Below are 23,499 nucleotides of genomic sequence, written 5' to 3' on the forward strand. Positions count from 1 at the left end.
TGCTCTTGCGCATGGCCTCTGATGAGTGAGTTCTCAGCATGAAAGAACCATTTAATTTATAGATTTCCTGTTTACCATTAAGGCATGTCCTCAACCTCAACCTTACCTTTCGCTTCTGTATAGGCCAACCTATTGATTTTTTTTTTCCCCCTTTTTTTTGTGGGGGGCGGGGGACTACGGACTACTACTTGGACAGAGTGAACTGTAACCAAAAGGCAATCCTGAAAAAAGTACACAGCAAAAATGTGACCTCAGCTGTAACTGTGTGAGTGTTATTCTGTGATAATTGAGCTGACAGTGTCCCAGCATCCTCCCTTGTCAGGCATTTGAAAGGTTTTAATACAATAACAATGGGCAGTAAGTGGGACAATATGGAAATCCAGCCTGGGTCTCTGGTCAAGGAAGGCCTGTTGGTTTCAGCAATGCCTCCAGAGGAAGTCTGCTGCCAGCACCAGATCCTGCTACAGACCCAGGAACGATTAGAGAAGGGTATTCAGGTCAGGTTTGGGATTTTCCTTGTCCACATCTAATACCATTGTCCATGGTATTTAGCATTAGATGCCTAAAGACCATTCATCTCCCTGCATGGTTTTCAGTTTGTATCAGACTGCCTGAATTTTAACACACAGTTCTCGCTCTTTCTCCCTCCGTTTCCAAGAGGGGTCCCTGCATAACCTAGTGAAGGAAAAACATCTGTTTCGAGTCGACAACAGGGATATTTATGATCCATGAATCTGGAAAGAATGGCACCTGAGCAAATACACCGCAACAGTGAATCAACCATGACTGTAAATTAGCCCAACACTCATACATTAATATATTAAAAAAAGAACTTTAAGTAGACAGGAGAGAGACGGCAACCTGTGTGCTCTTTGCTAAATAGTTTCCGTTATGAGTGACCCAAAATGAGTTGCCCTCCCCAATGCAGTCAGAATACCAGCACACTAAAACACCTCTAACCTTAATCCAAACTGACTCAACACAGTGGTACTTTGCATTTTAGGGATTTTACAAAGTAGATTCATGAATTGTTTTTATCATCATCTTATTTTATCTTTGGCCTTTTCTCTGCCAAAAATATAATGGTACACCAATTGTCAGGGTCGCCAGTGTTCATTGTGAAAACTGTAAAAATATCCAATCTCCACTTGACCCCCCCCCCCCCCCCCATCCACACTGCAGTGTCCTTTCCAGAGTAATAGCATTGTGCCTAATGCTATTAGGACGGCGAAAGCATGAAATCGCTTTGCTTCAACCCAGTTTTGTTGAGGCAGATAAAGCTTGCCAGAAATAATGACCTTGTAGAATCAACTCCCACAGATTCCCTGAAATACTGTGTCTCCGGCAAAAGACAGGTCAGTGACCAATGCAGCCAGCTTGCTCACTCATCCCGCAGAAAGCAGTGGCTGTCAGAATGCCTTAAAGAATAAATTACTCCTAGGTGCAATCGTCGAACGTGTAATTCAAACACAGAGTAATCGCTGCAGAGGCGGCGAAATGCTCCTTCAGCGCTCTCACATACACTTCCATGCACTAGTGGGTTAAACTCCGCTGCCAGTTGTTCAGCCTCTGCATTCGAGCCACTGTGTTTATCTTGAGACCGTCGTTTGCATATCTGAAGAGCCAAGATGAAGACCAGAAGACGGGGGTTGTGTGGAGAAAACCCCTCTGATGAGAGTCACCTCTATTTCTCATTATGCATGACAATCAATAGGCAATGCAGCGGTATGCATCGCTTCAACTAAGTAGGCCCCAGGCAGGGTTGGTGTGACCTTGTCATGTAATGGTAGGGGGAATGCACATGTGTCTGTAGCAGGCGGTGTTGTCTGGGCCCGGACAGGGGGGATCCACACCGTCTGTGTTCAGGGAGAAGGCTCCGGAGTGTCCGAATTTCCTCCCGGCACAGCAGGGTCCTGAAACACGGGTGCTGACCTTGCGCCACCCCACCCCTCCAGCGGGACGTCCCAGGCCAGCTGCAACATTGATCTTCTGGGCTAGGATTTCAAGGGGGCTGAAAAACAATCTTCTTGTTGGCAAATGGATGGCATACCTTTTCACCTCTGGGGTCGGCAGTTCAGCGACCGCCTGTGGGAGGGGCGTCGAAGGCGAGTTATGCAGATGGCGGAGACGGAGCACCAAGGTGTCGGGCAGTCTCTGGTGGCTCCACAGTGTCTCTTTCACTAGCCAGGTGGAGAGTTCAATCTGCACCACAGCGCTCACTCTGGGGCTATTCGTCAGACAACAGATTGTTTGGGCAGAAGGATCTGGCCATGCAAGAGTGAAGGCCTCATTGATCATTAACGTGCACACAAATGCACAGGGACAAACAAAGACAAACTATGTCAAATTATTCCATTCATTAAGTCCCCATCTTTAGAGAGGAAAAAAAAAACCTGAGGGCAAGTGTTTAGTTGTGAAGGTGAGAGATGGTTGAGAATGAAAAATGACTGGTCAATTCTATGCCCTAGGCTGACTCCAGAGATGGGTGCATCTAACTGAAAGAAAGGCCTTTGTACTTCCAAAAACAACCTAATACCCTGTATCCAAACCTTGAACACATACACTAGTTTTATTGTTTCAGATTTCTCCAAAGCACACTGGAGCAGAAAGCACAACTGAATAGTAAATATGAGCGAACTCGAGAAAGAGCACATTGCTCATTTAGGCTTTTTTTTATACCCCATTTCATGCAATGGACTACTTGTAGCTACAGAACAACATTTGCGCAGTAAAAGGTTACAGCATCTTGAATGACAGCTTTATGTGCATACTACATGAGCAAACGCTTCTCTGTGTGTATCATAAACATCTCTTTATTTGTAATTTGCCAGAACACTCTTGCAACAAAATGAGCCAGCACGGTACCACACAACAATCAAACAGGAGCAGAGCGCCGTTCCCTTCTAGTTCATTTCCCCCAGAGGAGTTTCTCGGCTAATGCGTGCAATTATTGCCTTCCCTGTGAGGAGGGATTCTCAGCACTGAAATGTTGGGTGCTCATGTATGGAGAGGAAGAAGGAAAAGAAAAAAAAAAGAAAAATGAAAAAAAAAAAAAACCACACACTCGTGAAAGACGGGGAAATATTGGATGTCTATGCGCATAGAAATGAGGTCATGAGATGAAGCCGTGAGATGATTACAATCATGAAAGGAAGGATGCCGTGCAAAATGCAGGGGATGATGTCTCAGCAAAGCCTGGCGGTGCAAGGCGCCATTTCATCTAATTCAGGAGATGCTCATGACAAGCTGTGAGTGAGCACGCATGCAACTATCATACGATAGTGTGACAGTTGAAAACTGCTGCCACCGGATATGCATGCACCATTCAAATGGCTGAAACATAATTTGGTAACCAATCAACCAATAACTCATCTGTAATGCGCCACTAAAACAAAGCCCTTCCCATGTGTGTGTGTGTGTGTGTGTGTGTGTGTGTGTGTGTGGTATATCATCCTCAATCCATGATTACATATTGTAGTTATGATTACACAAAAATATCCTTTGTGGTGGTAAAGGATATGCATTAAACTTGGGCAGCTGGAGGTTCACTATTTAAGAGAACTAAATTTCAGATCTTGTCTATAGGAAATAGGAGAATCTTTTCCACCAATAGTGGCAGTGATATAAGTGAGGGTGCCCCACAGATCCTCTGTCCAGCACCTTTCTCACTCTCCTGTACTATACAGAAAACCGGCTCTTTTTACAGTGAAAGAGCTACAGAGTTCTTATCTCCCGTCATACCTCTGCAACGGGATATTTCTCTCGATTGGCTGAAAAAAGGCGAGAATTTGTATTTTCTTCTCATCTTTGGCTTCAATTTCTCAGCTGGCACCCAGGTGATTAGATTTCATATCCCCAGAACATGAGCTTTATCTGTGATGGCCAGGCCTTTGCACGTCAAACCTATGGCTCTGAAGCCATACGCGCAGTAATAGAGCTCTCATATTCATACTGAATTTACGTTACCTCAAATGTGCAATTGCAAAATGTCAGAGCCACTCAGATATTCTCCTCTGCCAGCCATTTTAGATGTGATTTTTTAGCTGCGACATGGTTTTTTCATGTCACAGCCAAGGGCTATATCTCCATAAGAGAGGTGCCCTTCTTTATATGTAATAGTTTAAATTAGGCTTCATAGTTTAAGTGTATAAAGACTGTAGCAAAGAATGGTGTTAACCGGTACAGTATCTCTTTGTTTATTTATTGATCTCCCTTCATTTAATGGCTCACGACAGGGTTGCTATATTAAACTGGGCTTTCAACTGACTCGGAGCAGCACTAAAATTTCCTTACAGCTGAAATGGGATCAATTCTACCTGCAATTCACCAGAATGATTGCGTAGTAATATTGAAATTATCATGGTGGACTGAACTGAGATTAGACATAGGGGTGTAAATTAAGGGGGGTTATTTTTTTTTTAATCAACTCTGCTCTTTGCTGAATCAGTGTACAGCAAATTCATAAGTGATATCCGCAATAAGTAAAGGTTCCTTGAAAGGTCATACTGCGCTGAATCTCAATGTTGTCCTCATGTCTGCTGGCCGTTGTCCGCAGTGTAACTTGGGTTTTGTTTGTGTAAGTTTCTTTATCCACTAGTTCAGCCCCATACACACCAGATGATTTTTGCCATCGCAAAACTCCCTTCCAGTGACTGCACTAAGGCACGGTGTTTAGCTTACACCGTCTAAAAGGCCGACATCTAACATGTCAGAAGTGTTTTGTGCCAGACATTATGTCCCTTTCCAGATCATGTGCTGTAAATGGCATCCTGATGAAGGCTGTACTGACAATGCAAAATGGTGTGTGTTTTAGGGGTGCTCAGAGGAGACACCACAGATGCCGGTAATCATATGTGCAGTTGATGAGGAATTGTTCATAATTACACACATAGCTGGATTGGGAAGCCCAGAGGATGTTAAAAATGTATTCCAGGGAGAAACCTAGGTGCAGCATTATGCAGCTTTGCATCCAGTTTGCCATTAAGCATGTTGTTCGCTCACAATTGTTTCTAACACAGTGCAATTATGCCTGGGGATGGATTACTGGTCACGTTTTATTGTCAAGGATGTGTGTATCAATGTGTGCTATCATCTTCCCACAGCCACTGTTTACACTGCAGTATTTTAGCTTGTAGCTTGTACTAGCCATATTTCTTCACGGCAGAGAACATAAAGACACTCACTAATGAAACTGCCTCATCACAGTGTGCACCCCAATTGAATTCCAGAGAAAAACAAGTTTAATTATTTGAATTCATTCAGCTTCTTTCCAATAATCTGAAGCCAGACAGGTCACACATTTAAGGTCACGAGCAGGTAAAAACTGTTAAGCTTCACAGTTTAACACAGCAACAGCTGACAGGTTCATTGAAAGCTCTTTAAATCACAGCAGCCTAATGGGCATCAGTACATTTTTGAAATTTTGGTTGACTTATCTTTTGTCTTCACGAGAAGTTGAGTCTGTTCATTTATCTTGACAGATCAAATATTCAGCCCTGTGGCAAGCTAGCATCAATTCAAATTTAATATTGAACTTTTTTTTTTTTTTGCTATAACTGAAAATAGGCACTCATAACTGTACTTTGCACAGGCCTTTAGTGTAAGCTTTTATTTCTCAAGTATTATCACACTCTATTCAGCCAAGAAAAAGTACTGCTGTACTCAGCCTATTGTTCTCACATTCTCTTCCAGCACTGTGATCCACATCACTCGGCACTGACTCTGACTCTTCATTAGCCCTACCATCCTGACCTGGATCCTATAGTTCCAATGTTGCCATGCTGCCCTTGTGGTAGTCCTACAGGAGGGATGAGAATCATCTTGACCATTTCCCAGTATGTGGGTGCACTGTCGCTTCATTTAAGAACACAAAAAAAAAAAAAACATGCTTTTGACACTGCTGCTGCTGTACATTATGGGAGGATTCTCATTAAGAGGACAAGATAAACCTTATGTAAATGGAAGATTGTGACGGAAGAAAACCTTTGCCAGCCTAGGCACACACTGCACGTAGCCAACGTGCCTCATTTATAAAAGATTGTTCAGTATTTTCATTTCTGTTTTGAAATTATTTAATTTGAGTATCATATATATATAGTTGATATACAGTATAGTAGCTGTCATTTATAAATAAATATGGTACCTTTAAAAAAAAAAAAAAGCAAGATAACCTTGTCTGCAACAGCTTATTAAGACTTCCTACCTTGTATTAAAAAAACACACATTTCAGCTAGGTTTAGCGATTGATTGATTCATTCATTATTACCAATTTTGTTTTGGTCTCAGAATTGCATTAACTGAAAAGTTAGCGAAACAATGCCTCATCATGAATGTCATGTTGCTGATTAGGCCAAAAATAAAAATGCATACCAAGGTGCCAAGAAGCAGTGCTGTCCAAAATGGTGACATAAACTGAATGACATCTTCCAAAGTTGGTTTTAAGGTTGTAAATCGTCTACATTAACATTTCAATACATAGCAGTAAAACCCATATTGCAACTCTAATTGCAAGGCCATCTCCTTCAAACGTGCCCTCGTGGTTTATGATAAATTCTCATATTTTATTAATCTAATGAAACATTTGCCACTTGGACATATTTCATTTTCATATTTTATTTCATTTGTCGAATTTAACCATATTAATTACAGGATGGAGATCATGCGACACCTGTTTGAGAATTCTCATTGCATAACACACTGTCACTAATCTAATTGCTTTTAGAATTAGCATAATTTAAGTATTACTTAAGATTTAATTGAATTACAGATGGGGGTAAAACAGAGTTTTGAGAAATTACCAGCATAATTATTTTGCTGCATTGTCTCTAATAACACTACTATGGGTGAATCATTTTCAAACATTTTGCAGCATAAATGTATTAATTATACAGCATTTACAGCATTGATTCGTTTTAGAGAAGAAAATTATGGTCCTTTTAATCCATACAATAGTTTCCAAAAACATTTTTAAAGCAAACTGCTGGAAATGTGCCTATGGTTTTCCAGCCAATGCAACATCCATTCTACATCTTACTGATATCGGGTCACATAATAGCTGGGGGATGCCATTTTGCTCACACCATCTTGTAACATAACCTGCTATTTTTCACCCCAGTAATTACACTTCACAGCCAAGAACATGAAGCTAAAAGTCCTCAGTGAGCAGAATGAAATCAGATTAAAACCCATTAGGCTAACAGCAGCCTTGGAGAATCACAATGGTCACCTGAGTCTCTGCAGTGACCCATGCGCTTGTCAGTAAGAATGTTTTCAGGCGGCCATTATCTGAAACAGAATGGAGTGAAGAAGCGCCTTTTGTGAGGGTCCCCGCCACTGAAAGACAACAAATTGCCACGTCAGGCACAATGCCCCTGTGCCACGTTAATGCAGGACCTTTGGCCCTAAACGGGCTTATTAATGCTGTGGGCCAGAAGGGGTGCAGCCTCAAACTGACACCCCCTCAGACAAGAGATTCGCTGATGTAGGGGGAAAAAACCCTCCGTGTGATCTGATCATTAACTAAGAGAGGGGCCTTTGAGTGAAATTTTCAGGCATTTGTTAACACAGGATGCACGCAAGGTAGACAACTGAGTAATACAATGTCGCAGTGGAGCTTGAGACATTAAAACTGACCCTATGAAATGTATCACCAATACATAAAAATATTGAAAAACTAAAAACATAAACATATTACTGTTATGCCTTAGGCACACTTTCCTTTAAAGCAGATCTAAAAAGTTTTGTTTTTAAACACCTTTTTGCTCCTTAAAACTGGTCTGCCCACACTGAAGTAGTTCAAATGCGATGTCATGTATGTCTTTTGAAAGTATGTATCAAAACCTTGAGTGACACCATTGTACTATACAAGGAAGCATCTGAAACCACAGCAGGCGTACAGAAAAGAGAAAATCTGTGCATGGGTACGGCATGTCTTTCCCGCATGGGAAAATAATCAAAAGTTGCCTTGGCTGGTTTTCCAAAACCAAGCACTTGAGTGCTTTGAGGTGCGAGTTTTTGTGTGCGTGGCCTTGATGGATGGACATGGATTGATTTTATAGCTATGCGTGTTTTCAAACGCGCATAGCATAGCTATGTGTGTTTTCAAACGCAGCTACAAAAATCAAGAATGAGACCATGTGCTCTTCCAACTCTTGTGGTATCACATATTGGGAGCAAAAAAAAAAAAAAAAATTCCGGAACAGATTGCATCTTGCAGCCAATGCCTCTAGGTAGGTGTGTGTGCATAGTGAGAGAAGCTCTGCAACATTTAAACATTACAAACCTCAACACACAAGCATGCATGAGGCTTTAAATGTAGTAACAAGAGTAGTAGTAGTAGCATTGATTATGGTAGTAATGACAGTAGCTGCAGTAGAAGAGTTATTAATGGTAATTACCAGATGTATGGCTGACTACATTACTCACCACTATGTTTACACAGCATGACAATGATCTAGTATTTGTAATTAATCTGAATCGAATGAATGTCAATCAACCGTGAATCTAAAATCTGGAGGTGAATCCAAAAAAGCATCCTCTGTAGCAGTGTCTACCGTGTGATTGTTGCCGTAAGTATTTTTATGTGGGGAGATACACCCCTCACCACAAAGATGAATTCCACTTGAACCTTTTATTCCCCACCACTACATCTCTATGCTAACGACCAAGATCTAAAAAGATAAACCTCCCCACTGTTCAGATTTGTTTTTAATTTTACTAGGCAAGCAAAGCAGCAAAACTGCCATGCTGCAGACAGCACAATGCTCACCAAAGCCCTCCACGTTAACCCTTTCAGTGCCCACTATAAACTCTCTTCATAACTACATAACTGTTTCATTTATCACTGAAATCATTATTAAATAGATTTTACTTTTTTAAATATTATTTTTTTTCAGGGTACCTCCCCAGACAGTTTCATTTTAAATGTCATATTAACAGGGTTTTACTACACTGAACAGCATTACTATTTTCAAGTGAAGATAAATGTAGTTTTTGATATTTCAAGAATTAAAACACTCAACTAATTTCAAGTATTGAATCTACTAAATTAATGTATTTCAGAATGCTTGTGTCTATGTAAGAGCACTTTCATATATATCCAAAGTACTTTATTAACCCTCTAACCCACAGTATCCAAATAGAAACTGGAGGCATACAATTGCTAGCCCATTTCAGAGTAAGTAGATTTGCAAGCATTCTGTAATACTTCCAGTATTAGAATGTGAATTTTGTGTGAGCATGCAATACTATTTACTAATTATCTGGTGTTTGTCTTCATGGCTAAATTAGTTCCTTTTGGAGAATTACAGGCTTTAGTGGACAAAAAATGTGGTTTCAATTTCAATGTGACAGATTTTAAGTCACAAAATCATAATTCAAATCATTCATTACTCCTTTTTCACCCATTGCCCCATTCCTTAGTTTGTTAATATTTTACAACAGCAAAACAAATAATAAATAAAATGCATGAATGCCCCGAAGCACTGCAAAGATTGGCACACAGAGACACAAAGCAGTCTGCAGCTGATGATTTTTTTTTGTTTCATTTCTGCTCACATGTGGCTGTAGACTCCACAATCACCTTTTCCAGGGCATTGTATTGTCCACTTTAATCATTAGGTACAAAACCCTAAAGGTACTCTCGATGCACATACTTCACTCCTGCGTCTGAACCTTGGTGCTATTTGTACCTTTGTTGAAAAGAAAGTAGTCGTTTTCAGGGGTAGTAACCAGACGTCACCTCTCCCACTAGCCTTCAGAGGGCTAGCGCCATTAAGCTGATTTTCCTGGAAAGCCTTCAACCTTGCACTAAGTGACTAATCAAGCCTTGGTAATTAGGCCTTTATTCCTGTGCAGCCCAGATTGACAAAAAAGATTAACAACCTTTTGCGCCATGCTTGATTAGATGTGAAAAATTCAACACTTATTTGCTTTGACAATTTTAGAGCCATTTGCTCCATTACAGGGTTGACGTGTAATTCCAGTGTACCTACACAGGTAAATGGCAAGTTTAGTATCCCTGGGAGTTTGAGACAAAATCACAAAATCATTCCCTTTGTCCATTTCACTCTGCACACTGTTGTGGTTGTATATAAATTCTGGTTTCCTACTTACACTACAATACCTGTCCTTTTAAAAAGCAGAACTGGTTCAGGACGTCAAATGTATTTTCAAGGTGGCACACAGGAATACACCTTTGCTGTGTACTTACAACGTTTACCTTTTTTCCTTTTATTGCAAGGAACAGTTCCTCCTGAGCCTCACAAAATCAAGTGCCCACATTTTGTGTTTCTAATCTGCGTCAACTCCCTCCTAAATGACAGCAATAAAAACATATAAATCTTCCAGGCGCGTAAAAGTCTCAGTAAAAATAAAATGCAAGGTTTAATAGCCATCCGCTCGGTGCTCAAGCAGACCAGGACATAATGAGCTTTGTGTGTGGATCAGGCAATAGCCGCACTGTGAGGCTGGAGTCTTCCCTGGGTGCGTCTGTGAGTTACGCAGCCACCTTTGTGGATTGCTTTTGATGTTTGCTTATGTTAATCGTGTACTAAGTGCAAAAGTTATGTCTCCATGCTGGAAGAAAACACGTCTTGACTCTCAAGTAATTAAATAAATAAATAAGTAAATAAATACATAAAAACACAAAAACTATGACACAGGTACAGAACAGATTTGTAATTGGGCCTCTGTACCAAAATCTGTACATAACATGACCCTGTGGACCAGTTTAAGGTAACTCAGCATTACTGAGGAACTTTGAGACTACCATTTTGCTGAATACCAACAGTTATGGACTTCCTGTATTGCTCTGAGATCCCAATTAGGTGCTAGGGGATAATATCAAATGAACAACGTGTAATGAACAATGAGGTGTCAGTACTGTATTGCTGTTGATGTCCGCTGACTGACATTTCACAAACACAGAGTTGTTATCTCATCAAACCTTAGCAAATAAAGCAATTAACAGCTGCAGTCAAGTCGCCAGCTCCTGTGAACCTCTTGCAATAACAGGGACAATTTTGTAGGTACACAGTACATGCACACATGCCCAACAGCCACAAAAAGAAGCATGCTCCAGATCACATCAGGCAAAAGAAGAGATATTCACAAGGTAAGAAACTACTTTCTTGGTTTTTCGGAAGTTCAGACATCATGTCGTCTGCATAACAGCAAGTTCCTGTCAGTTTTTCCATTGATAAAAGGAGCTAATTTAACACGCACTTCAGCGCTCAGCAGTGAGGTGTAAGAAATCTCAGGTGGTGGGAACACATGAGCACTCTCTCTCTCTCTCTCTCTCTCTCTCTCTCTCTCTCTCTCTCTCTTTCACACACACTCTCTCACCCACACACACACACACACACACACAACCCTCTGCACGAAAGCTTTACTTCCGCCTCATTGGGCTAACGTGCTAGGTTGTTCCCAGAAGATCTTTCTTTCAGCAGGAGTTCTGACAGCAAATTCACCATGTTGTGTTTAACATGATACCTGCTGGGGGATCTAACCGCCCAAATACCAATGAGCATGGCTGTTACTGTTTCCATTCACAGCTCGTTTGTTGCAATCCAGGTTTCGCCCTTTTGTCTTGCGTTGCATTATTGTCATGCCTACTGAAGCTGCCATTGCTTCCTACAATGCGGCGCTGTTGCCTTTTCAACATGCCAGCACAGTCATACATTCAAAATCTGTCCCCAAGCGTCCCCATTCAGAATGATCTGGATAACAAGACATGCAAAAATAAATAAAATAGCTGTCAGCTTGATCAGAAGGTAAACAGTATTTTATGGAGCCTTTTGAGGCTTAACATGAATCCTTTGAAGAATGTTCTCATGCTCTTACATACTGTAGAGTAAACAAAACTTCTCTTTAGAAGCATCTGTAGGGAAAATGAAGGGGCGAGTTCCAGCCTCAGGTGAAGGTCGTGTTGTGTAAACTTCACGGACTTTCCCACCCAGCAAAGGACTGCCGCGCAGCTACGCTCTCATTATCAGCATCCTGGAGAGAGAGCTCCTTCCTGCACACGGATGGCCCCCCAGACGGGCCCTGCGAAAGGGGGTCAGGTGCGGAGCTGCTCAGCACATGTCTGGAGGGCTGGGTATCTTTCGCTGTCCCGCTCACAAGGGGGTCAGCGCTGGGCCGAAAAAACACAGAGGGTTCAAAGCTTGCCCTCTCGCTCACAGTCCCAGCATGGCCTCCAGGAGAGGGGCCGCTGAGGCGCTCGTGGAATCTAACTGGAGGGGACAGGAATGTATCAGTCTGTTCACGTCACTGATCTGCCAAATGGCTTCCAAGACACATAGAAAGACAAGAGACTGATGTTCTCGTCCAAAACAATGCTTTAGTGTGCGGGAATGTCAGAGACATTCCAGAGCAAACACAATCTTAAAGGTATATACCCATTTTACAGGCTGTGTGGATCAAGAGCCCCCAGAAGGGAAAAAAATCTGCCACAAGTCAATAAAAGCTGGAGCTCATTTATAAGCTCATTGCTACAGCTCGTTTTCTACAAAGGAACATTGTCTCGCAGTCACATGAGAGATCTGTCAATGTGTCAATAAAAAAGTTCAAATAATCACTTCTACAATATGCCCATTATTTTTTGCAAAGCATCCTACCCCAACCATTTTAGATATGTTAATGCGAATCTCACCACACAGACACAAGTACATTTCATTAAAGCATGGAAGCAAAGAGAAGCTTTTGTTTTGCTCTCCTCTTCCCTCAATTAATCATCATCCCAGTAGACATTTTCTTACATGCGCACTCCAAGTCGACAGCAAAAACACAATCCAAATTGGTTCATTTTAATTGCAAACAGCTTTCCAGCTAAAAACTCACCGGCTAAACTGTTGCCTTCCCAGGATACTCAATAAAACATTTCTCAAGATATATGGCATTGCATTAAACATAACACAACCTGAAATATATTTAATTTGTCTAGCTTTTTGGGGGGTATTCTGTGCACTTTAAAAGGAAACTTTATTAATATTCATGCTTTATTTCAACTGCATGAGACAGTAACTCACTCAATGCAAGAGAAGGAACAGTGCCATACAATGGGCTCTCTGTTTTGCTTGGCTTAAAAAGAACTGGCCATGATTTCAAACATTTTATCACTTAATCATAAAGCCAGATGAGATGGCTACAGAAATACAAACAGAGCCGGTAGGGATCCGTGTTGCCAAAACTATTCCCTTTCTTTTTCCGAGATAAAATAGTGGTCAATTAACTAAAGTATGTGCAATACAGCTGAATACAGTTTTATTTTCTTTCATAACAGGCTTAAATATTTCCAGAAAAAAAAAACACACACTGCATAAGCTGTGAGGGTGGAAAAAATTATCAATCCCCTCTCAGAAGTGATAATATACCGCAATATATCTTCTATAAAGATAATACAAAAAAACATCAAATTTCTGTTTACACACTGTGTGTAAAGCATGGTGGTGATAATAAAGTGTCTGGTAAGGAGGATTAGGACGGGAGGTTTGAAGCGATCCCTGTGGTTTAAGAACAGGCCCCGTGGGAAGAAGTACGGAGCTGCTCTCACCTCCTGCAGGACGTCGAGAGCGGCGTCACTCGCCAAGGCGCCGTTCCACCAACACCTGCCTCCTCTGTCGCTTCTGATAAGAAGCTAGGGAACCAGGGGTGGCCTCCCCGTCCTCTTGCCCCCCAGCGGGGAGGGTAAATACGAGGAATAAACAGGCCCCCCAAAAAAGACACCGCATTTTCATCAGAGCGGCACAGCTGCAGAGGCTTGTTTGTTTGGCGCCAAACCAGACCCTGCAGCGTCTGCGGTCCCAGGGGCGATCTTCACAAGGGAAGTGGAGAAATAAAAACCGGCCCTCTCCGTGGTCAAAGGAAGAGAAAATGATGACAGCCGTCCTCTGGAGTCCGTTTCCACTCTCTCTTCAGCGGCCCCACTTGTAGCCAAATGCGGCTGACAGACGAAACTAACTAGACTGCCCCGGGAGAGATGCAAAACGCTTGACAGTCGGTTGCTGGTTCGCTAAAGGGCACCGTCAGAAGGCCATCTGCACTCGTTGTATGTGTCAAGGAGTTGTCATACTTTACAGCCTGCTCTCTTCATTTTTTGCTCCTCTTCCCCCGAATGGCTTTCTCCTCCCCTCAAAGATGATGGTACAATGTGGTCGGAAAGGAGGAAATATTTATGGTCACATGGTTCTTTTAAAATGACAGTGCTGTTCTAAGAACATTCTATTTCTTTACTTCAGGGCAGCATTTTGACCATGGAATTTTGAGCATGAAACACACACAAGGACATGAACTCATGTGACATACACTCACACTCATAGTGTATGTCGTAAACATATTTATCTGTATACCAAAATGATCTCTGTAGCATCGTCCAAACCTACAGCTCTTAAATCTTGACTTTTATGCTAATGTAAGATGTAAAAGTTACATGATATCACATAATATTTTGTTGGTATGAGTAAGAAGAGTACTGCTCTGGTCAAGATTTTTATGAGATTGTCGGGTTGAATTATGCCGCTCTACATAGCCACTGGCATGAAAGATGTAAATTGACCACTGACTCAACTGACAGGATGGTTCATTCTCCGTCTTGCCTCTACAGCCTTAGTAAAATGCTCTTCCCTCCCCCAAATGAAACAGCTACACTAAACAGTGTCTTAGAAGATGAATTGACTCTGACATTAGGTTGGGTAATGTCCTGAGCTGAAAACTCAGATAACTGACCTAGAAAGATGACAAATTGTGTATAGAGCGATTGTGTGTGTGTGTGTGTGTGTGTGTGTGTGTGTGTGTGCGCGCGCGCTGTATTGTTGACGACAGTCAAATCGGCACTGTGGGATGTTGTGCATTTCTGCAACACTGAATACTGCTGACACACCAAGGGAGAAATGTGGTCCATTCCAATGTGGCCTCCAGTTCCGAAGAATGAAGCTCCTCTACAAGACAGAGCTGATTCTCGTACCATATTTCCCCAAAAGTGACAAGCCTGCAACACACATGATCCATCCATGCATAAGCAATACTGCAGGGCTTTGAGAACCTTTAAATTTGTAAACATGCTTCCATCCTTTCATAGCAGTGTGCAACATTTAGGTTGTGCTGGGATGGAGGGGGCCAAGCAAAGACAACAAGAAGAACTCTCAAAAACAACCTACTCCCATAAATGCAAAGAAAAAAAAAATCCACTGAGGGAGTCCTCTCACAAATTTTCCTACATTTACACACAAAAAGTGTAATCATGGTCAGCGGTTGTCAGGGAAAAAAGGAAAAAAAAAAGGAGCATGAATTGGACATGAATTAGCTTTGGACATACACAAAACAACAACAACTCCATACTAGTCAGGTCTAGCCTTTTGAGGAGGTTTTCCCGTGATAAAGTGCACAAACTGTCCTGCTATCACAAAATGAAAAGCTGTCATACATAAGGATACACGCAGCATCAATTTGTTTATGAATGTGCGCCCTAAGGGACTCACTGACTTGCAATGAGGAGGAGAGGATCTAATATTATTCTTCATTTCATTTCACTGTGCACTTGCTAGAAGTCAGACAGTAAGCGTGACGACACTTCAAACATTTTCCAAGGGATTGTTTGCATTGATTTTACAAATTAATTAAGCCAAAGTAACAGTACATTAAACTGAGTGGAAATATATGATAATGATAATGGGTGCTTCCAGTAACACCATTTCTTAGGTCAATCTGGCATTGGTCGACATCAAAACACATCAACAGTATCAACACATCAAATTTATCTTATTGGTGGCCTACTGGACGGTAGTTGTCCAATCACCAAATTTCCAGTACTGTACCATGCACGTGTACTAGGCAATTATTTGGTTTCCTTTCTCATGTGTGGTGTGCACATTTATATACAGATAATAATCTCAATTTAAAAGCTTTAGAAACTTCTGATCTACAAAAAAGACATCATTTCTTTCATAATTTCTTTGTGTATGCCCTTGTGAATGCCTTAAAAATATGTTAAGGGTACGTTGTGTTCATACAGTCTCTGTCAGCTCTCCTGACAGAATGTTCGTTATGCTATTTATTGTTTATCACAGCCTTTTCCTAAGAGACCCTTCTGAGGCAGTTTTGAACATTACAGTTTTACTGCCTTGCTAGCTAACTACATGTAACACAAACCGATCATTGATTTGACAGTAATAAACCATCTCCGAAGCAGTATGGAACTGTCAAACTAAAGCTTTGAAAGCCAGTTAAAAACATCTGCTGCAGTGTGAATTGGCTTGATAAGAGTTTTAAAAGTGCAATATTAGTATCTGAAAGTGCAATATTAGTATCTGTCCCTTAAATGAATCCCAGATATCAACAAAAAGGTGACCTTTTTGTCCTGTGTGACTGTGTAAGTGATGCAGTCCTTCTGTCAATCACTGCCCTGGCAAAGATCAAGTGATGCAACTGACTATCTACTGGTATGCTTGTTGTGAGTGTTGGCAGCTGTGGGATTTATGTATGGAGACAGATGTTAATGAGTTGTTTGCTGGAACAGGCACATAGATTACATACAACTGCTCTCCATCAAACATCAGACTATTCACATGCTTTCTGTCTCACTCCTATGGTGCAAAATGTGTTCCTTTCTTAACATCACCTCAAGTAAGACCCACGGGGTATTAAGATATGCAATTTCTGGTAACTGCAATGCAATACTGTGATGCAAAACATGACTCCCTTTGCATGTTTGGACTAGCATGTGTGTTTCTTCAGGGCATTGACATGTCCCCTTAGGCATTTCAAAACATCCTTGCAAAAGGTTACGGACACTGGGCTCTTTACTGTCAAACCAGGAAACGGGTCTATTGTACATTGCAGGTCCTTCCATGAATCCACCCATGTGCTATAAAAGCCAGTGGACCAGGGTCACAAAGCATACCCTCAGTCACAAAGACCTGGCACCACCTGGTCAACTCTTAGCAGAAATTTAGGCTATAGTGATTCTGATGCATGCGCTAGGTTGCTTACTAATATTAAATCAAGTAAAGTCTCACTCAGTGGACTCATTAAGTAGAACATAAGGATATGCTTTGACTGAAAATACTGCAACCTTCTCTGGTGCCCTCATTTCAATACTATTGATAATATGCAACTACAACACTTTAAACTGTATTGACTGCTTTGAGGCACTCCAACCACATCTGGTTGAGGCTTAATTGATTAATTTGCTTGAAGTAATGCATCAATTCCCCCATTTTTTGTTTTTTTTTCCTTTCACAACCTTTTGAGAAACTCAAGGCTCCATTTTGGCTCACTATGGCAGGCTCTGCAAGAGTGAAGATGGAGATCCAAGAACTATTCACGGCCCTAGTCAGCAAGTGTTTGCCCATCACTGCAGGTGTTCATTATCCAGGGTGGGAGAAATCGATCAATTGGCACATGCTTCTGGGAAGCTAAAGATCTCGAAATTTTGAGGCAGAAAGCCGATGCAGCACTCACATGAATGGTGTGTGTAGCATTCATCAAACCGCCAATCAATTGACTTGTTTGGAACACAGATATATCTTGTAGTTCTATTTAAGGCATAATGACAGGGCTTGGGAAATGGCATACGTTAGTTATACTACTATCTTTAACTTTATTGAATAAAACTAAGTCATTCACTGAAATTCACTGTCTAAGGAAAATGTACAGTATCTGAACTGAATCAAGTACTGGACACAAATTAAAAACATTAAAAAAGAAACCTGGCACAGTAAAAGCAATGCAGAGTGACTTGCATAGCTCACATACCATCCATTTACACAGTTAGATATTTACCGAAGCAGATTGACAACCTTGCTCAAGGGTACAACACCAGTTCCTCATATGGGAATTATTCTAGCAGCCTTTGGGTTAAAAGCCCTGCTCCTTACCCCAATGTAACACTGTTGGCCAATAATAATAATGTGTGATCAACATAGCTGACAATGGGATTTAGTGGGTTAACAACTCCCTTTAACGTAAACATGATTGACACCTTACACCAGCGTTTCCCAAACCTCTCCTGGAGGACCCCTTGTCCTGCATGTTTTAAATCTCTCCCTGCTCCAACACAGCTGATTCAAATGATCAACTCGTTATGAACTCCTAAAGCTGCTTAACAACAAACTGATCATGTAAATCAGGACAAGGGATCCTCCAGGAGTGGTTTGAGAAACGCTGCCTTACACAATGAACAAAACATGTACATAATGGATAATGCACATTTTGGAGGTGATGGAAGAGGCTGAAACTTGCCAACTCTTGTAAAGTTTTCATTTTCTGAATGAAGAGCTCAAAAGTCACACCCTGCTGTTCCTGGGGGCTTTATAAGGCAAAATGAAAATTTAAAGACAAATGAGGAGTCCTCGCATCCCGCTTTCATTCAGGAAGTAGATTCTGACCTGAGCAAAAGAGTACAGACACTCAGAATCATGCAATCGCTTTTATCCTGGTAGATGCTGTACACCAAGGGAATAGTACTTAAAGAGCAGATCAAACAGAGGCAGTAAGAACACTGTTTACAAATTCATGGGCTCTGAACTTGCGTCAAAAAATGGAAACGGACAAGTTGGGTAAAGCAAAGCTTATTGAAGAGATAACAGAGGCGCTAAAAAGACCTGCAGTGTTTTGGTGAGGCTAAACGTTTCTTAGATTGATCTTCAGACATGGAGATGAAAGCTATTTTAGTAAAACAGGTAGAAGTTCTCCTCAGAAAGGCAGCTGTTTAAGAAAAAAAAAAAAACATCAGTGATCACCCCAGCATGACTTTTTTCATGCATTTTTTTCTTTTCTTTTAAATTTATAGGGGTAATAAAATTCCATTATTCACTGATTATGTATTGTTGGCCCTTGTTAAGCATTATCAATTATTTTTTTCTGAAAATAAGCAATAAACAAAGGTTAGCTGTGACTGTGACATCACGGCTACGGGTTGGGAATAGAAATATAGCACCAATTTAGTTAAATAAATACATAACCCCCATCTATCACTCTACCCCTATGTTCTTTAGTTTCTCAACAGACAGTCTGAGACACCTTGGGAGGGCCTTAATATCAGTTTGGGGTAGCAAAGCATAAACAACAACTTCATCACAAGGGGTAGCCCTGTCACTGATATTAGGGGAGGCTGTCACTCAAGATTCAGGAATAACACATAGCAAAAACAATCACAAATGCAGTATTTTCCAATGCAAAGCAGGGGGTAAACATTTTGTTATTACAAAAAATGAACAACAAATACCAAACTAATATAGATAAACAGTACACTGAATCTTTAAAGGGAAACGATTTAAAAACATTCTTCTCAAACATGGACCGGCCACTAGTAATTTGGGTTAACACTGATGAATACTGAATAAGTGCCGGATGGACAGCAATTTTTGCTTTTAAAACTTCACATGGCCTCCCCATTGTTCAGACTTTTTCCACCATTTTTGCAACGAAAGTTTTCAAAAGTATGATCTTTACTTTCTGATGGGTATTTGTGTAATACACAACTCTCAAAACAATGACAAAACTACAATATTTATGAGACTCCAGTCTATGAAGTGTCAGATATCAATAGGCAGGTTCAGAGTGTGAAAAAGCAATTAAAAAACTATTGCTTTTGCTACACTGCTTCAGTGCTCTCCCCTGCCTTTTTTTTGGAGCCGTAAACGAACATTTTAAAAGCAATTCCACCTCCATGCCCGAGGATGTCATCTGAAATACACTCTGTCTTAATTGCTTTTGCAATTTATGCAACTCTGCGCATCACTCGGGTAAGTCAACTCCGCACGTCCCCTCGGTAAGTCAAGACCTCCGGCATATTATCTGCCTTCAACCGACGCCAAAGAAGAGAAATGAGCATGGAACAGAAGTGCTCCAGGACAGAATAATAACAATTATAATTGCATGTGTTTATCAAGAAATGTTGTACTTCCTGTGCCTCAATGAAGCATTGCTTTTAAAATTCACTGAGGGATTATTGAGTGCAACGAGGGCAAATTAAGCGACCTCGGACAGTAACCGCTTTTGTTACTTAACGCCCTCTGCTAGACCTGATGAAAATGGCTCAATGTGCCCATAATCTTGCATAAGGAACCACATGTCCTGCAGGAATTCGGGGAGGAGGCTGTTGAGCAAGCAAGCGTTTTGTTTGGGTGGTCTAGTTAAAGCAGCGTGCTAAGTGGGGACTGGTTATGGTTAGAATGTTAATAAGCTCCTTCTCGCTTGAATGGAGACATCAAAGGCTTGCTACTGGAATTGCCTCTTGCTAGCAATAGAGCAGCAATACGCAGCGACATAGAAAGGGCCTTATTTTTAGCTACGCATCATTTTGCAGTGACTACATCAACATTCGGCCCTGATATCAAACAACACGTTGTCGCTACCTCTTACAGACATAATTATGTGTCAATTTAAACCATATAATTTAAGGTACATCTGGTGGTAATGTGCTATTTTTGTCAACACCTCACAGGCGAGTATGTGTCTTCCCTCATTGCTACTTTCCTGTCTGTTGGAGTACCATTTAGACACAATATCCCTCAAAACACCTAATGCATTTAACCCCCCCCCCCCCCCCAAATTATCATTGTTAGCCCGTCAGAAATGAATTCTACAATGACAGTGCTGACACACTGAAACTACCTCACTGCCAGACCATGTGTAGTGAGAGGGTGATGGTGATACAACCTGCCTTCACAATGTCATTGCATTTGGAATGACATTTGTCATTGTGATACGTTTTCTAAAACAGGTGGTTTGATTGAACAAACCAATACTGTGCTATATCTTACTCATCTCTACTGAATCTTACAAACCCTCTGGGATAGATTAAGCAATAATATGATATACAGTATGACATGTCAAAGAAACTACAGTTGAAGAGGAAAAAAAGTACTCATTTTCAACATCTTTTTTTTTGATCTACAAGATCAAACAACTTGACCACACCCATGTTTCTCCAAGGAAAAGAAAAAAAACTGTGCATACCATGCTGCATTTTTCATAAACATTAAATTATCACTACAGTACATCAGTCAGCATGCTAAATTGACCACAGAACCATAATTCCTGCCCAATCTCAAGCACGCTAATTAACTTACAAGTGTAATCTTCAGAGATTCTTGAATAACACTAATCATAATGCCCTTAGTCCTTAAATTTGAGTAGGCAATTTACAATTACAATGTGTTAAAAGTTTTTTTTTTTTCATTCTTTATAAAATAATATATATTATGGTGATTGTTAATCTTCTTTTGTGAAGGAGCAATGACACCCCATCACATAACTCCACACAAAAGTTTCATCATTTTCAGAATGGCACCATGATCACCATGTACAAAGCAAGTTAGATGGCAAAACCAAGCCGCAATTACAAAGCATTAAGGCAGAAGATGGGCTTATCAGCGGTAGAGAAAATGACATGACTGAATTGATATCATGTGGAGCCAATTTCATGTACTCCAATCCCATAGTTCAAGAAGGGTGGCATTGTCATTAATTTCCTAGGGGGAAAAAGCCTCTGTAAGCAGAAGATACACGAATGATAAGGGAAAACCTGTTTTCTGAAAGATTCTCCAGTAGAGTGTACAGTTTTGAAGCTGGCTCTTTTCCACCTTCACATGGTTCTCATACACAAAATATGAATAAAGTTGAATTCAATCATGGACCGTGTCCGAAACAGCCTGCCTTAAGTTTTCCTCATCCATCTCTTATGTCATTTGTTGTGCACAAAACTCGATATGTCCAGAATATAGAGGACAAATAGGAAGAGAGTTACATGCAAACAATATCTCACCATCTATTCACTGGGTATTTCATTCTTAAAATTATGTGTCATGAAGCCCCAACATGATACTATACATAAGCTGAAGCTGACAGTTTACTTGTCTTGATGGTGGAAAGGAATTCAGCAAAACGGAATGGGTGTAATTTCTTTACAGTACAGGACACAAATAAATACAGAGCTCAGTTTCTTGCTCGATTTTATCACAAGTCCAAATCCTTTGCCCAGATGAGAAGGAGAAGGGGAATTTAACATGATTGCAGTCAAACCATAAATCACCTTTTACATCAAAACACTCTGCCCCACGTCCTCTTCCAAGGGAACCGTGGATGTTGTTCACACATGCCACAGAGTTCAGAGACGTGACAAATCGAAATTCCCATCTGAGCAAACGTGCACGTGAGCAAATTCTCACTACTAGATGGAGGTTGTTACGTCTGGGGAACCTTGCATGTCAGAAGAAGAGGGAAAGAGAGGGAAACGAAAAGAAGATGGTACGCTGTTACCGCATGGGACTGATAAAGAAAAGAAAAGATAAAGCCACCTTGAGCAAATGTAGATTAAAGAGTGAAGATAGAAAACACTGTTTTCCATGAGAGAAAAAACAGCATTTTGGGCATACCGCCAGAGTAGTCTATGGGTGATAAAAACGGTGACCTTTAACCACCCACAATGGTTTCTATCTACAGCAAGCCAATAAGCTCTCCGTCCCTCAACAGAGGTGCATTTCTTTCTACTGATAAGTCCACTGATAGTCAATACAAGTCCCTTGATAAATGCAAGTATTTACATAAGATAATTTTTTTATTGGCCAAAAGAACAATGCTTTTTTGTCATTATAATTTTATTTTACAAGGACATCATGCAGTAGGATTCTCAAAGCATAGTGCCACTTCTGGTCAGATGTTTGAATTATTATTCTACAATAGCATGACATTCCTCTGTAATCAAAACTCCAAGTAACACTTGAGCTAGGTTCAGAAACAATGAATGAATTCATACCGTTATTAAACTGAATGGTTGGAGGTTAATTGGTAAATGTGTGTGCAAATGAAACAGCAGAAATAACATGACAAAAGGCAATTAGCAAAGGGTAGGCTTTTGTGTTGGGATTTATCGTTCTTTTATGGCACAAAACCACATGAATTCACATCCGTCAGGGATATTAAGCTGTTTTGATCTATAAGAAGACACAAATTAACAAATATGTTTTTATACAATTCTAAGCCATGACACTGTTAGGTATATAATATTATCTCCATGTGGACAAATAATATAATACAGAGGTATTGTAATTATTTGGTCAAGTATGCCGCAGGCTGCTGATAAAGAGAAAATGGTCTTTTAAAGACAATCAGAGATAACACAAAAAAGAAACAGCTCCTCTGGTTTGATTTTAACATGTTTAAAAAATTTGAACTTGGGAGCAAGAACATCTAAATGATGTAAACTTAAAATGAAGTGATAAAATGAAAACAGTAAAAAAAAAAAAAACTGTACCTTCATATTAGGGAAGCTGTTGTCAAGAAAGCAACATTTTTTCAAAAAGTAGCTTGCTTGAGGAGAAACACTGACAACTGTTGGAGTATTTCTGGTTTCTTTTTCTGATTTGCACGCGTGACCTCTGATCTCAATCAGGCCATTGTGAAGAGTGAGCCGACAGCACGATCTGGCTCCTCTTTCACAGATAAAGAGCCAGACTACAGAATGTACTGGCACAATGGCCAGACTTCTGCAGGCTTAAC

The 23,499-nt window shown here is 40.6% G+C and overlaps 1 protein-coding gene across 1 annotated transcript in view; it reads right to left on the reverse strand.

Annotated features, from left to right (window-relative positions):
* The window catches only part of LOC118789823 (ADP-ribose glycohydrolase MACROD2-like), a 271,812-nt gene that overhangs the window by 116,157 nt on the left and 132,156 nt on the right, over positions 1 to 23,499 (reverse strand). The window lies entirely within an intron of this gene.

Source organism: Megalops cyprinoides, chromosome 15 (assembly GCF_013368585.1).
Source record: "Megalops cyprinoides isolate fMegCyp1 chromosome 15, fMegCyp1.pri, whole genome shotgun sequence".
In the NCBI taxonomy this organism is placed as follows: Eukaryota; Metazoa; Chordata; class Actinopteri; order Elopiformes; family Megalopidae; genus Megalops; species Megalops cyprinoides.